Here is a 16,103-nt window from a genome sequence, read left to right as displayed (position 1 = left end):
GAAACGAACTAATTGGCCAAACGATACTAATGTTTTCGTTCTTTGCCACCAATTCGTTTCCTAATTATAAAGCCATTATTCCGGATGTTTTCTCGGTGGTAAATCACTTCTAAAATATTAGAAATGTCTCTAACTGGTTCGGCAGTTGTTGATTCATGCAATGCACGGCATCTTCGCCAGTTGCCTCTATAATAAGTTAGGAGCTTTCAGTCGAGAAACTTGTGTCGCTCGGCGTTTGTAATCGAACACGCCAAACCACAACGGTAGATTACATTGCAATCCGTTATGCAGGGAATATTCCACTGGATGTATATAATTCACTTATACTACAGACACTGATTGAAAATATTAACGTGTGAATAAAATCAAGTTCCTTCCGTTCTAGTGATTTTTGAAGAAATGCAGATATGTGGATTTCATGTGACTACATAATCTGTGGAATTTAGACTTCCTATTCAATCGAGGTATGTTAACGTTCGTTGTATTGTACCACACCGTATTCGCAGTTGTAATGTAATTAGATATTTAGCACGAAATTTATTGTCGAATTAGCATTGAAAAATCGTTCTTGCTGCTCTGATGTTGGTACAACTTTATATACTTTCCTTCCGTCGTCAATTACATCAGGTTCACACATTTGCAAGTCAGTTGCCGTAGGAAAATGCTTTGGATTTTGGCAAAGCGAGAAACATTGTCCATGTAATTCTAAAAACGACATGACTGTGTTTAGTTCTGCAATACAACTGTAGCCAAAACTGAGGAAAGTAAGAATAGGAAACAGTTCACATACACACAGACACACACAAGTATGTATGTATGTATATATGTACTTATGTATGTATGTATATATATATATATATATATATATATATATATATATATATATATATATATATATATATATATATATATATATATATATTTATTTATATATATATATATATGATAAACAAAAGCTTACTTTGGAGTTACGCCATCGTCTCCCGTAGACGGACGGATGCCAAGGAAATATATATATATATATATATATATATATATATATATATATATATATATATATCTGTATCACCTTTGACGGTGGCATTATATATTAAAACCAAGCGAAATGTGTTCTAGGAGGGTTATGACAGAACTGCATAATATTGGACACTTCTTAGGTACAGGTGATATAATTTCCAAGCAATCCATTATTATACATTGAAGCTCAGGTTAGTTCTTGATGTGGTAAATGTGTTCTTGCTTGCAAGTACTAATGCTATATCCTTGTTTCCAAAATGCAAACGAAAAAATAGACACTTGATTTACCTTTTTTAAATCGGATAAAATCACATCCCTTTTCATACTATGTACGTTTTGTAGACCTTTGTTTGATGACTTGACGTAAATTGTAATCTCCAGCCGTGATTGCGTTGATGCACAATTAAAGCCTGAAAGTACATACATGCATGCATGCGTACGTACATACATACATGCATACATACCCATCTATTTTCGCTGCGACACCGAAAATTGGAACCATTGATAAACGTATTCATTTTTAACTCGAGTTCTAATTTCTGCCAAGCTAATAATCTATGCTGGTCGAACATGTAACTTCCTGGTCATTTTTTATATAATATAACATAAAATAATTTAAATTACACGAGCAACGAGGTCTCTTAACATGTGTTTTCAGTTTTCGCCTTGTATTGTTGCACAAAGACAATCGGCTTCATGACATAAGATGGAACTCAAATATTGTTATTGTCTATTAGGGTCAATGATCAGATAAATGCGGAAAATGAAACGTTAGGTAAATTACAAATTAACTTGTAGGGTACTCAACTTATTCTACTCATCTACCTACCTGCATATCAATCAGATCCCCCCACCCCCGCATACTCAACATTTGCAATGAAGTTCATTGTAGGCTGTACATTAGGCTGTACTTTATTATCCACTAAATTTGCATGGCATCATTACTGTCTGCTCAGCTGTCTGTACAGTGGATGGGAAGTCATAAATTCAAACATTTGTTTTCAGACTTGTTTACCGCTCCAAGCTTCAATTGTGAATCAGATACCAAGGACAAAAAGGGATTATTACATACTGTACATAAATCAGTACTCAGCAATTATTTAGGTAGGTAAAACAAACATATATCTTGTTTGATTTATGTCATTTCTATGCAGATATATACATAATTAACAGCATGTATAATTAACAGAATGTCTGACGCGTTCTGCATATCTCTCGTAATTACAGAGAGAGAGAGAGAGAGAGAGAGAGAGAGAGACTCACTGACCCGAACAAGATTAGTATGAAATAAATGCAAACTCAACCTATCTAAATTGCATTATACAAACTCAACACGACAGCGATAGATGGGTTTTCATCGAAATTATAAGCTGTCGAAAGCGATAATTAAAAAAATAAGGGAAAAACGTGAATGAGAAGGAAGAATAATAAGATCAAAATTTGCGAAATATCCAAATCATAGAAAGTTGAACAACACGCCTACAGAGAGAGAGAGAGAGAGAGAGAGAGAGAGAGAGAGAGAGAGAGAAATAGAGAGAGACCCGAACAAGGAATAGTATGAAATAAATGCAAAATCAACCGATCTAAAATGCATTATACAAATTCAACATGACAGCGATAGATGTTTTACTGTCTGTTATATTTTGTTTTATCTTTTAGTTTCTAATCAAGAATTTTCTCTTTCCTGTCATTTGTCTCTTGATCGATATATAAATAGATTGAGGCGTGTTGTTCTCTTGAAACATTCGAACGAATATCACAGTTTTTTAAATGTTGTCATGGATATTTAAATGGCCATATTTAATGCCGTTTGTAGAAACCAATATTAACAACACATTTTTTAAAACGAATAATTGTTTTATACAATGGACACTTTCCATCTTTTTTGCCAGATTCCTAATTTTTCATTTAATAGAGCCTTTAAAGAAAACTTTTCATTTAAATTATAAGCTGTCGAAAACGATAATCAAACGAGAAAAAAAATTAAGTGAGAGGAAAAAAATAATAAGATCATAATTTGCTAAATAACAAACATTTAACGTTGAACAACAGACGAGAGAGTGGTTGTGTGGGGTGGGATGGAGTGGGGTGGGGGAAAGCTACGTTAAGAAGCCTCATAGACAACGTTTATTTCATTGGATACTATGAAGGCAGTAAAGTTACATGAAACTCAAGTTTACACGAGTATCTTTGATATTTAAGCCTTATTTATTGAAGATAATGACATATTTGGAAGAACACTCCAGAGAAAATAATGGTAAATACTGTTTAAGATTTCACTAATCTAGTGATACTGATGCTATAACATACAGCCAAATGTGTGATGCCAACACACTAATTTTATTTTCTTTAACATATTAAAACACAAACGTTTTTCAGTCTAAAGTCAAGAGGACGTCATATATTTTTTAAAATAGTTTTGCTTTAAACATCGCCTTATTGTTCTTCCTCACTCCCTGTACTCGTCATCTTCTCCGTACTCTCTCCTCCTTCTGTGTAAATGATACATTTGTTTCTCCCCTAAAATTCACGTGTAAACCGTTGAAAGACTTTGTTTCGAGGCAATCCTTGAACTCGAACGCTCTATCTTCCATGAACAACCACATATTCTTCGGTAATGTCCCATTCCTTTCTTGTGGTTAACCCTGATACGATACTAAACGGCACGCCAGCTGTTATCAAGGATTATGTACGGTCTGATAAAGTAGAACTCCATCTGAAAGCAAGCCGAAAGAATGCAACAAACCATTACTATTTTTATCTTTCATTGCCCTACGTATTTTAGTGGTGATGATTCCTTTTTATGTTTATATCAATCTTTCATGATATACTTGTACAAAGATCGATTTCTCTTAATGCTCTTTTCCCATGGATACCAAAATTAAGTTCGGCAGAATTATCTCAAATCTCTTCGTAATCCCCTCCTGTTATATCGCTGGAAAAACAGTACTTATGAGCACTAAATTATATTTAAGCTAATACAGTAATAATAATAATAATAATAATAATAATAATCACTTTCTTAAATAGATAGTGGTTTTTAAAAAACCAAGACGTTTAATATTGCACAGGCAGAGATCCTCTACAGTGTTATCTTTATCCAGTATTACAGAACTAAGAAGTTATTTTTTGAAACCAGTAAATGATTAAACTAATGTCCAGAAACTATTATTAAAAAATTAAGAACAAATAATATTAGTTGTTATTTTCAATTATTTTGGATGGCGTCTATTAAAGTTATTTGAATTTTCATATTAATGACCAATAGCTGCGAAATTTGTTGCAGGACCTTAGAGCCTGCTAAATTATAGGTGAACGTGCCGGGTGTGATGGTTGATATGTTGGGATGGGAAGATGAAGGAGGGGAGAACTGGGGCACATCACTCATATTTTCATTATCTCAGCATAACGAGATCGTCAGCGAAACTATCAATGTAATGGATACAAGTCGATAATGATACCACGTAGTTAGACATTTCTTAAAACTAAAACACCGCTTACCTAAGGCCAATCTCATATTGTTTTGATACCCAAAACAAATACGTTATATATTTGAATAAAGTCACATTATTTATTGTTTTTACAATAATTTTTTTAAGTTACAAAATTATGCAGTGTCTTAAAATTACTCTCTTACGAAAACTGCCCGTGATGTATCTGTAAAGTACCCAATACCTAAACGGAATTGCTCGAACCGACATTGTAAACTTTAAGGATCGTTCAGAACAGATTTTCATGGAAATCACCGTTTTGCTAAAGGCGAGTAAAATGTTATATCAACATACCAGAAAAGAAATAAGTAGAAGCGACAGTTTATTGATGAAGTTGTGGACAATTATAATGCTGATTATTTCAACTTATAGCTGGCAAAGTGTAGTAAGGGAAAATGCCATCCGAGCATCTATATGACCTCTTTAATTGAAGTCCTCTTCCTGATGGAGCGGCGCTGGGACAATATGAATTTCAATAATATAAACATTTGTTCTCGCAGAGTCGATTTGTCCTATTGATATAGATCCCATGAAGGCATTTTTTGTGTGATCTTTTACATTAACCCTAGATCTGCGACTATATCTATCCTTGTGCCCGTGAGCTAAGTGCTAAAACCGTCGTTAAGGACAAATCTTTTGTCACCCTAGCAAGACAAGCCGACCTTATTTAGCGATTAGGTACAGATCGTGAGATGGTCAGACGGGATAGTGTTCATCCTGTAACCAGCAAATGTGATCCTACGTAACAACTTTATTGACAACATTCTTCTTGATGCACTTAGCTTGTACTTTGTTTTTCTTTTCCTCTCGAACTTTATTGAATGCATCTTGCTTCGTATACTGACCAATTGTGCAAATGGGACTGAAGATGTTTCATTCTTAAATCGGAGAAATGATATGTCCTTTGCCTGGTACATGTCAACATGAACATCATCTGAAGCTATCCATATCGGTAAACAGAAGTTTGCGGCAGAACTGTATCTAAAAAATTGACAAAACCATAATGGTGATTATGAAACATCTTGCACATCTTTGGCAAAGTGAACCCGCAGTATATTGGCTTGTCCAATTCAGCAGATTTTTCTTGCTGTGGACAGCTACCAAGGTTTTATGAAAGATCTTCATCAAGACCAATGTCAGGACAACCACTAATTTCGTTCGGTTGCGTTCACCTGTTCGACGATTACGCGCCTCCTTATGTTCTCCACGTTTATACCAAATAACGCTGTTATTCATCAGTTTGAAGAAACCTTTTTCAGATTGTTGGTAGCAGAAGTGTGCTTGTTCGTACTAAAGTCGATGTATGTTTTAAGCCAGCACGACTGATCAAATTGCAGCATACAACGGATCTCAGGAAGGTACATACCAAACTCGAGGTGTTGACCAAGGATTTTGTTGCGGACAGCATATCTTTTACGCATGTGGTTTTAAACAAGTTTTGGTATGATTCAACAACCATCAGGTGTTACTTTGAGATGTCATGTGAGCTGGAACAGCAGGCCATCCGCTATTGTCATACTTTCTGATACCAGTGGACACTCATTATAAACATCATACAGTTCTGGTGGATAATCCAAAGCAACTTCAAAAATGTATCACCATCACTAGAAACAGCCGATGTTGTGTAGACTGCTTTGGATACATTCCAGCAAACCCTCCAGTTTTTGTGACTTCGCCCCATCATACGGGTTGCTGTGATCCTTTCTAGAGAACGTAGTTTTGCTGATTTTCAGGATCATAATCTAAGATAAATTGTTTGTTCGCAACATAATGCCGTGGCGTAACAAGGGATTTACTCCGCGCGTACCTTATTGATATTCTGGAACATGTCATCGTCAGTCAACAATCACAGATTTTGAGAGCGGCATCCCTTGATAAAATAGGGTTCGAGTAATACAAGCTAGGATCACGACCGTAATAGTTCAAGCAAATATCTTTGAAGTTCTCAAACACATCAGATAGTATCAGAGTATATGTCTTTAGACAAATATCGTGGTAGTTTCCTTTTTTCGCCTTCCATACCGACATCGCGTGGTTGTAATCGGCGTTTGAAATGCTATAATCAGCTCGCTTGCTATAATGTTTCAGCAAACTTGCTTCAATCTGTCATATAATGGTACATGTGCACGCCCTCCCGAGTTACGTATCCAAACTATGCTGAGGCCTTAATACATTTATTAGTGTCTCTGAAAAGATCAATCAAATGATGAATTTCGTATACTTTTCCATCTAGTTGGAGACACAATTGATCTAGAACGGCTTCATCGATGGGCACAGTTAGTGATTCAAAATCTGCGTAAACTAGAAATGGTACGAAGTTCTGATGTCACATCACGTTTTATAATCAAGCATCGTTTCGATCCGAACGATGTTGATGTAATCTGTATAACGTTGCTGGAACCGTTGAGCACTTGGGAAACCGTGGAGGAATTTCTTGTAATAGAACAACCTGCATTTATGTTTGTTGTGTTAAAAAGTTCTTGATTCAGCAATAGTGGCCATCTCTGTTTTCACCAGAACGTATACCAACATATTGATGTATTTCACATCAACACTGGATGTATTGGATATGCATGATGAAGACGTTTTAACCAAGATGATTATCTGTTCGAACCTTGGTAAATCGTTGATCTGAACAGGACACTGTACACCGCTAGTGTTATACGTCTGCTGATACGCAAAACAATCGCTAAGGCAATTAAGATCATTATGGAAAGGATAGAGAGCAGACAGCACAGCCGATATAAAACATTTGTCGTCCGTGTTTTCAACGTTCACGAACTCTATCCGTTAATGATTCTATTAGGCAGGAGCAACCATGAACTGGCATGTGATGGATTGTACTTTGCAATATTGCTCAAATATTTAAAGACGTCGACAATAATCTAGCTATATCCTTATCGTTGAAACATGTGGTACGATTCATCAAACGTATAAACTATGTCGCGAATATGAATATCTCTCAGGTCGAGCACACCTTTTTTTGCTTTGATGAGAAATGAGCTTCGTGGTCAATAACCGATTTTTTAAAATTCACTTGTGTGTTAGCTGGCTCCCGCAACGACACCCTTCTGATCCCAGACTCTGATCGTTGTGATACGTCGTCGATAGAAAAGCGTCTTCGAAACAACCAAACAAAACGTTTATCATAGTAGTAGCCAGCAAGTCACGAGGACGAAATCGTATTTAAGCCATCATATATGTAGGACATAAGGAACATTTAGGTAATTAGTTGCAAACGCGATAAATGGAGATAATTTAAATAGTATTTAGAACGCACAGGAAGAGAGAAGAATAAAAAAAGCTGAAAAGAGAGCTAGAAAGAAGGATAGACAAAAGCTTACTTTGGAGCTACGCCATCGTCTCCCATAGACGGACGGATGCCAAGAAGAAGAAGAAGATTTAGAATGCACCGATAGAAAACAGAAATAATTTGAACCGGTTATAAAGAAAGTTGACAGAAAAGTTATAGAGAAATGTATTGTGTAATTAAGGAAGAGTATTGTTTATTGAATATTCCTTGGAAATTAAATTGGAAATAACCGAAATCCTTTAAATGGTAAATAAATAATAAAATACATGACAAATGTAGTTTGCCTTGCATATTGAGGGTGAATAATAGGAAATAAGTTTTGTTTCACCATTGTAATACCCAAACGAAACTTTCCTTGTCTTTTTATGATAGTGAATTGCACGAGCAAAAAGAACTGTCTGTTCTGGTATCTGACCACATGATATTCTACCAAATATGTTCCAATATATCTCTTTAATTTAATAAATTAAATTGAAAGGTGAGACATCTTTGCTTTTGTTTGATTTCCCCATAGTTATTGAAGTCATGAAATGCTAGTCTGTTTCAAAACACATCACCAAGTAAATAGTTCTCTTGTCTATTCATCGATCCCTCCTTCACGTCTTCCATCCATCCCACGTCTTACATCCATATTCCCTAGAATACAATGTGAAAATTAGAAAGAAAAAAAACAACTTATGGAATTCCGAAATAAATTCCAAAATAATTCAAGAAATACAGGCACAAGCCCTAGTAATTTAAAATCCAGAATGCAAGTCAGTAAAAGTACCGAAATAATACCGAAACTGACGTCTATGACGTGTCTTTGGTAGCTATTAAAGATTCGATGTGTCAGCATCCTTTTGTTCAATGGCAGAAATATAATTTCCGGTTTTTAATATCCAGTTGATGTCTCTATCCAAGAATTTTATCGGAGCATTTTTATATTTCCATATAGTTTTCTACTGGACCACAGGTCACAATTAACATTTTCTAAGGAAAACCATCACCTAATTCAAAATAACCATATATAAAGATCTAATGAGCCTTGCATAGTTACACCACAAGAATCTGTAAAATTCAATTAGTAAACTCCAAAAGCTTACCCAATTCAAAATATTTACCACTTCGTATTATTAGTTGTTTCTTTGAAAAATAGAAAACTAATCAGTAAGAACTGAACTATATTCCAGTAAATAAAGTTACATTACAATAGCATGAAACGGAATGAACAAAATTAAAACTAACAAACAAACAATTAAATTAAATCAAATATAAATTAAATCAAATATACATAACACTCCTCCCCATAAAAGAAACTAAAGATTTATATAATAAAGCTTTCTTTTTACCATAGGTTAAAGATATTTATGGTTTAATTTTTTTAAACTCTTAGAAATTACATAGTGTACATGAAATAATGCCATGTTATACACGGAGAAGTGCATCTGCTATTGAGTTATCTTTTCCCTTGATGTGCCTGATGTAAATACATATTACTGTAACAACAAACTCCACCTTAGTAGTCTTTTATTATTATTTTTCATCTTGCCGATGAAAGTAAGGGGATTGTGGTCACTAAACACAATAATCAAAGAAGGAGCTGAACTAAGGTAAACCTCAAAATGTTGTAATGCCAATATCAAAGCCAAACATTCCTTCTCGATTGTGAATAATTTCTTTGGCGTTTATTTAATTTCTTCGAAAAATAGCGCACTGGATAATCAACACCATTTTCGTCTTCTTGAATCAATACTGCTCAAACCCTAACATCACTTGTATCAACAGACAGTTTAAATGATTGACTGAAATTTGGAGCTGTAAGAATTGGTGCACTATTAAGTATGACCTTTAACATATCAAAAGCCTCCTGGCAGTTTTCAGTCCAAAGAAACTTCTTTTTCATGATCAACAAATGTATCAGGGGTTCAGCAATTAATAAAAAATTGGAACAAAATTTCCGATAGTATCCAGCCATACCTAAAAATCGCATCAGTTGCTTTTTACTGATAGACACATGGAATTCAAAGAGAGCCTTGACCATAGCATCTATAGGTTTAACTTGTCCATATCACACGATATCTCCTAGAAATGTTACACAAACACGGCAGAACTCGTTTTTTGATAAATTAAATGTCAAATTTGCATCAGTGAGTCGCTCAAAGAATTTCTGAATTGTAGCTAAATGTTCTTTCTAGGTGTCGTTGTAGATGATGACATCATTGATGTAAGCATCACAATTATCTAGACCAGAGGTAATCATGTTCATTAGAGGTTGAAAAGTACTTGGTAAACCTTTCATCCCAAACGGCATTACATTATATTGATAAAATCTATCTGGAGTCATGAATGTCGAAATTTTCTTTGCTCTTTCCGTCAGTGGAATTTGCCAAAATCCTGTCAGAAGGCTTAAGTTTGGTGTCATACTTGGCATTTCCGATTTTATCAATGCGGTTATCGATTCTTGGTAATAAAGATGAATGTGTTTTAGTCACATTGTTAACCTGTAATCAATTCACATACGGAAAGTTTAATCTGGTTTCGGAAAAGTTACACATTGTGAACTCCAGTTTCCTTTAATGGGCTCTATGAAATCATTTACCAGCAAATACTGAATTTCTTTTTCAAGTATTCCTGTTTGAGAGGGTTCATCCTATACGGGTGTTGTTTCACAGGTTTGGAATTTACAATTTCAACGTCATGAAAATATTTGTTCGTTCTTGTAGGAACATTTGGAAATAAGTGCACATGTTCAAATAATAACTGTTTAAGTTCAGTTCTTGTTTGTTTGTTTTTAGTAAATGTAAACGTTGCTAACCAAGATCGTTAATAATTTCTGATTCCAAAGATTTGTCACTCCAAAATCAGTAGAGTTCAATTGCAATCCTTCACTTAAATGCTTACTGATTGGGGCATGTATAACTAAACTGATTCCATATTTAACCTGGATATCTTTCTCAATATACTCCTTTAGCATGTTTATATGGCAAAGTTATTTTTGTTTTCGCCTCCCAGGTGTATTTATGATGCAATTTAAAATCATGTACTTTCTTTTCAACTGTGTAGGGACTATACTATTTGGCCTGACGAGGATTCTGTGATATGGGCAAGAGAGCCAGAACTATATCACCAGGCTGAAAACTCCTTTCCATTGCGGTTCTGTGACTTAGTAGAGTGCCGATTAAATCTTGCATCCTCACAATCCTTTGACAGCTTATACATAAAATTGCTAACATAATCGAGAAGATTAATCTCAGCATCCACATTAGAGAGAAATTTCTCTTTCAACACCTTCAATGGTCCACGTACAGTGTGTCCAAAAACCATTTCAAAGAGACTGAATCCTAAAGATTCTTGAACTGATTCCCTAACAGCAAATAATAGCAAATGAATGTCTTTATCCCAATCTTTACCCGTATCAAAACAATATGATCGAATCATAATTTTAAAGTCTGATGAAATCTTTATAAAGCCACATGGCTCTCAGGGTGATAGGAGGAAGGTTTTAATTCTTGGATGCCTTATTCGTACATAACTTGCTGGAAAATTCCAGACATGAAATTTGACCCTTGATCAGACTGGACAGATTTTGGAAGGCCAAACTGAGGCCTATCGGATCCTTGTTAACGCACATATTATGGACAACAAGTATTGGTTACCTGACTCGGTCTTAGGTAAGGGACCAACACAATCTACCATAATCCTAATAAATGCTTCATCAAATGCAGGAATACGTTGCAGATGAGCCTTGGAAATTTTCTGATTGGGCTTTCCTACCATTTGTAAAGATGACAAGATCTACAGTACATGTATTTACAAACAGCACGTTTGACTTTTGGCCAATAGAAGCGAGTCAATTATCTTGTGATAAGTAATATTAATCCCGAAACTACCAGCCAGACGAGTTTCATGGGCCAGACTAAGAATTTCCTGTCTGTACGATTTTGGAACTACAATTTGATAGTTCACTAACAACTCGTCACATCCACGGCTGAGTCATACCAAAGACTTACAAAAATGGTACAAACAGCTGCCTCGCTTTACGCTCAGCATTAAGAAGTTAGTGTTAGGTCTGGTCGGCTAGTGTCAGGATAATGTGACTAGGTGGAACATCATGCTACATGTCTGCGGCATGATGCCCCAGTGCTAGATATCACTATAAACTGCCACAATGCAGACATCGTAGCCATATGACTGAAAAATGGTTAAAGCTACGTTAAAAATCCAAATCACATCACAATCACTCGTCACCAGCAGGTATATCGGGACGTCTCCATTTTCTCATACGAATTCCATCTGAATGAAATAACAGACATATACTTCAGTGGCTTCAGTTTCACTAATGACCCTTTGAAACAAACAGGAGATCTCATGATCTTTTTCCTATTCAACGACAAGTAATTGTTGTTTGTTACCCTGATTAGTATAAAGAGGATGCGTCGTTGAAAGAGGATCACTGTGATCAATACGTTTTGATTAATCCAAGCAAGGAGTGAAAATGACCTCATCAAAATCCTGACAAATACATGTTTTAGCTAAAGGAATACTTTCCTGATCAACTTCGTTCTCAAGAGCTTTCTTTGTCATAGCTCTAGTAACTGCACAAGCTGGGTATAAATCAGAGAATTCTTTTTCAATATGATCGACTTTCTGATCCAAGCAAGGCTTGTCAGTTACAAGTGGATTAACCACAAACTTATCTCCAGCTGGGTCGTTGCCTAGTAATAAATGAATGCCCTCAAATGGTAAAACAACACTATTCCGACTGTCACTGATCCTGAGACTAAATCTGATGACAAATTTACGCAATGGAGAGGAACATTAACAAAGCCGCACTCTACTACCTGAACAAGAACTCTCTCATTAGAAGAGGACTTCTCAGAAAAAGGCAAAGTACCTGATAATAAAAGACTCTGAGAAGTTCCTGTGTCCCTTAACGTTTTAATAGGAATAGGATTGGCCGAATCACCCTAGAGTGATATAGAACCCTTCGACATGAATGGTTCATATTTCTTAATAATAAAACATATTCGGATTTATAAGACCCAAGTAATGTATTGCTTTCAATACATGACCGTGACCTTGACCTCTTAGAATTAAGAGCATTTTGAATGGATATGTCTTGATTCTGATACCTATTTTTAAATTTGTAGCAATCAGAAATAACGTATCCTTTCTTGTTGCAATAGGTACACTTAGAAACAGACAATGATTTTTTATCAAGCTTATTAGATGCTTGACTTTTTTAAAAAAATTCCAGTTTGAGATTTAGAAGGGCTTTGAATAGGCTGAAATACTTTTCTGCCAGAAGACTGCTGAGTGGAAGTCTTTTTTACAAAAGGAAATTTATGAGTTGAAGAATTCTCATCAGCAGCACTAGCAGCATTTTCCAAGATTTCGATCTGATGCTCGTCAAAATAAGTCTTAATGTCACTATGGACACAGTTCTTGAACACTTCAAGTAATACAAGTTGTATGAGACTTTCATAATCTTGTTCAACTTTCTTGGCTAAGCACCATGTATCAAATAACTGCTCTTTTTCTCTTGCAAATGTGACATGCGTTTGTCCACTTTCTTTTTTTTTATTTTTCCTGAATTTTTGCCGATAAGCCTCAGTAACCAATTCATAACCCTTTAAGATGCATTCCTCAACCAAATCAGAGCCAGTGTTTGTAGTGATAGTGAATTGTAAATATCACTAGCTTTACCAGTAAATAAACATTGCATTAATAGGGTCCAAAGCTCTCTTGGCCATTTCAAATTCTCAGCAATGTTTTTAAACTTAGGAAAATATTTGTCAACTTCTATTCCTCTAAAAGGGGGCACTAACCTAGCATTCCTACTGACATTAAAACTTGAATTCGTATGTGATGTGGAAACGTGCACTTCACTTGCCAGCTGTATTTCTTTTATCGTAAATTGATAGTCCCTCTTTTCCTTTTTCTCTTTGCTTTTGCAGTTGAATCTCTCTCTCTGTCTTTCTCTGTCTGTCTGTCTGTCTGTCTCTCTCCCCGATTGCAACTGCATTTAGTTATCTCTCTCCTGTAACTTCATTTATTGTTTTTGCACCTGCATTTGTCTTACTCTCTCCTCTTCCTACGCTTGTAACTGCATTTGTTTTTGTTCCTCTCTCCTCTTTCTCCAATAGCATTTGTTTTTCTTCTTTCTGTAACTGCCTTTGTTTTTCCTCCTTCTGAAGTTCAAGCTTTCATAACTCCAATTCCATCTTGCATTTTAATTTTAATTCCTTTTATTTTATGTCAGAGTCTTATACAGACTTACTCATCGAAACAAAAACACTTTTATCCAAACCATTCTTTTCCACCAAATACCGGAACAAAATATTTTGTATTTCTCGCTTCTTTAAGGAAGATTTTGCCTCAGAAAGATTATATTTTCTGGTAAGTTGGATCAATTCATCTTTTTATCAAACAGTCCAACTGTTCCTGGGTAGGAATTGAAAGAAAGATCTCAACTTTTATGACATGGTAAAAAAAAGCTTGCTTATTTCACTAAAGATTTATAAAATTGTAAAATAATTGTTGCAAATTTTAAAAAAATTCAAAAACATGGGGAATTTAAATTTCAAAAACAAATTGTTCTGAAATATTTTAGCCAAAATTCATATATCCCAAGGACGATCAATCCCAATTTACTTTTGTTACGTGTTTAGGCTCTTACAAAACGCAACAGGGGCCCCGAGTGGCCGAGTGGTCTAAAGCGCTCTTCGTTATGGTTCACTGCCATCTCACCTCTGTCTGCGGCGGTTCGAGTCTAGGATTCAGCCAATGTGGGTATGTGAGAAAGCTTGCCAGTAGCTTCTCGTGGGTCGGTGGTTCTTTCCGGGGTTTTCCCGGGTTCTTCCTCCACCATTAATACTGGCCGCCATGTATAGCCTATCGTGTGCTGAAAAATGGCGTTAAACCCCACAACAACAACAACAACAACAACAAAACGCAACAAGAGAAAGCGAAGACAGCAAGCTTTGTAAAATTTAGCAAATAATTTATATCCTAGAAAAACAAGGTGAAAATTAGAAAAAGAACTTACGGTTTTACGAATCGAATCCAAAAATAGTCAAAGAATTAAGAAATAGAAGTCCTAGTAATACAAAGTCCTAAATGAAACCCGATCAAATCCAAAATGGAAGAAGATGACGTCTGTTGTAACCAATGAAGTTTTGCAGTGTCAACAATCTCTTGTTTTGGGATAAAAAGGCAACACAAAAGCCGAAAAGTCTGTGCAGCTAGGTTCGCATTTAATATATGTATCTTCAGGCACAAAATGTCAAACAGTCACTTGTTGAATCACAGAAAATATTATTCCCGTTTTTTAATTATGTATAAATTTCGATAAATGTCCTTGTCCAAGAATTAATTAAAAGCACTAATTTCTCAGCGGAAAAGATTAACTTTTCTTAAAAATAATATGACGAAAATAAAATAATTAGCATAAAATTGGTCACAACATAAAACATTAATTTCTCAAGTGTTACGGCAAGAATAACTATTATTTATCACATATTCCAAGTATGGTCTCGATTCCCGTTTTTGCATCTTACTCTGAGAAAGAATTAAAAACAACTTTTAACACAATTGTTTACTACAACTCTTACTGGCTCTGAATCAAGATCAGAAACTAGGTCAGCGAGAGCTACACAGTTTCTATTATTAGTTGTTTACTTTGAAAATAATATAAAAAATCAGTCAGAACTGAACTCTATTCCAGTAGGTAAAGTTACATTACAATACCATAAAAAAAACCAGAAAAACAAACAATTAAATTAAATCAAATATAAATGTAATCAATTATACATAACACTTCCGCCGTAAAAGAAAAAGAAATATTTATATAATAAAGCCTACTTCTTGCCATAGAATATATATATATATATATATATATATATATATATATATATATATATATATATATATATATATATATATATATATATATATATATATATATATATATATATATATATATATTGTTTTCTTTTAAAACAAACTTTTTTTTATAAATTACCTAAAGTGTACATGAAATAATACATTGTTATACACTGGAAAGTGCATCTGCTATTGAATTATCTTTTCCTTTCATGTGCCTGATGTCAATATCATATTGCCCTTACAACAAACTCTACCTTAGCTGTCTTTTATTTGTATTTGTCATCTTGCAGATGAAAGTAAGGGGGTTCAGATCACTAAGCACAATAATCGAAGAAGGAACTGAACTAATGTAAACCTCAAAATTTTGTAATGCCAGTATCAAAGCCAAACATTCCTTCTCGATTGTTGAATAA

General features: G+C 34.8%; 1 protein-coding gene across 3 annotated transcripts in view; it reads left to right on the top strand.

Moving 5' to 3' along the window:
- The first annotated feature begins 243 nt into the window (after window positions 1-243).
- The window catches only part of LOC149795290 (putative G protein-coupled receptor No9), a 55,112-nt gene continuing 39,252 nt past the window's right edge, over window positions 244-16,103 (top strand). For 2 of the 3 annotated variants that reach the window (XM_089965011.1, XM_089965010.1), the window contains exon 1: window positions 244-464. The gene's annotated coding sequence lies outside the window, so the exon portion shown is untranslated. Of the gene's footprint in view, window positions 465-2,022; window positions 2,122-16,103 lie in introns of all 3 variants that reach the window. The other variant, XM_089965009.1, reaches the window with a different exon arrangement.

Source organism: Sinohyriopsis cumingii, chromosome 7 (assembly GCF_028554795.1).
Source record: "Sinohyriopsis cumingii isolate HCF-2022 chromosome 7, ASM2855479v2, whole genome shotgun sequence".
Lineage (NCBI taxonomy): Eukaryota > Metazoa > Mollusca > Bivalvia > Unionida > Unionidae > Sinohyriopsis > Sinohyriopsis cumingii.
The sequence above is the reverse complement of the archived record's forward strand: the minus strand, read 5'-3'. Positions and strand labels throughout refer to the sequence as shown.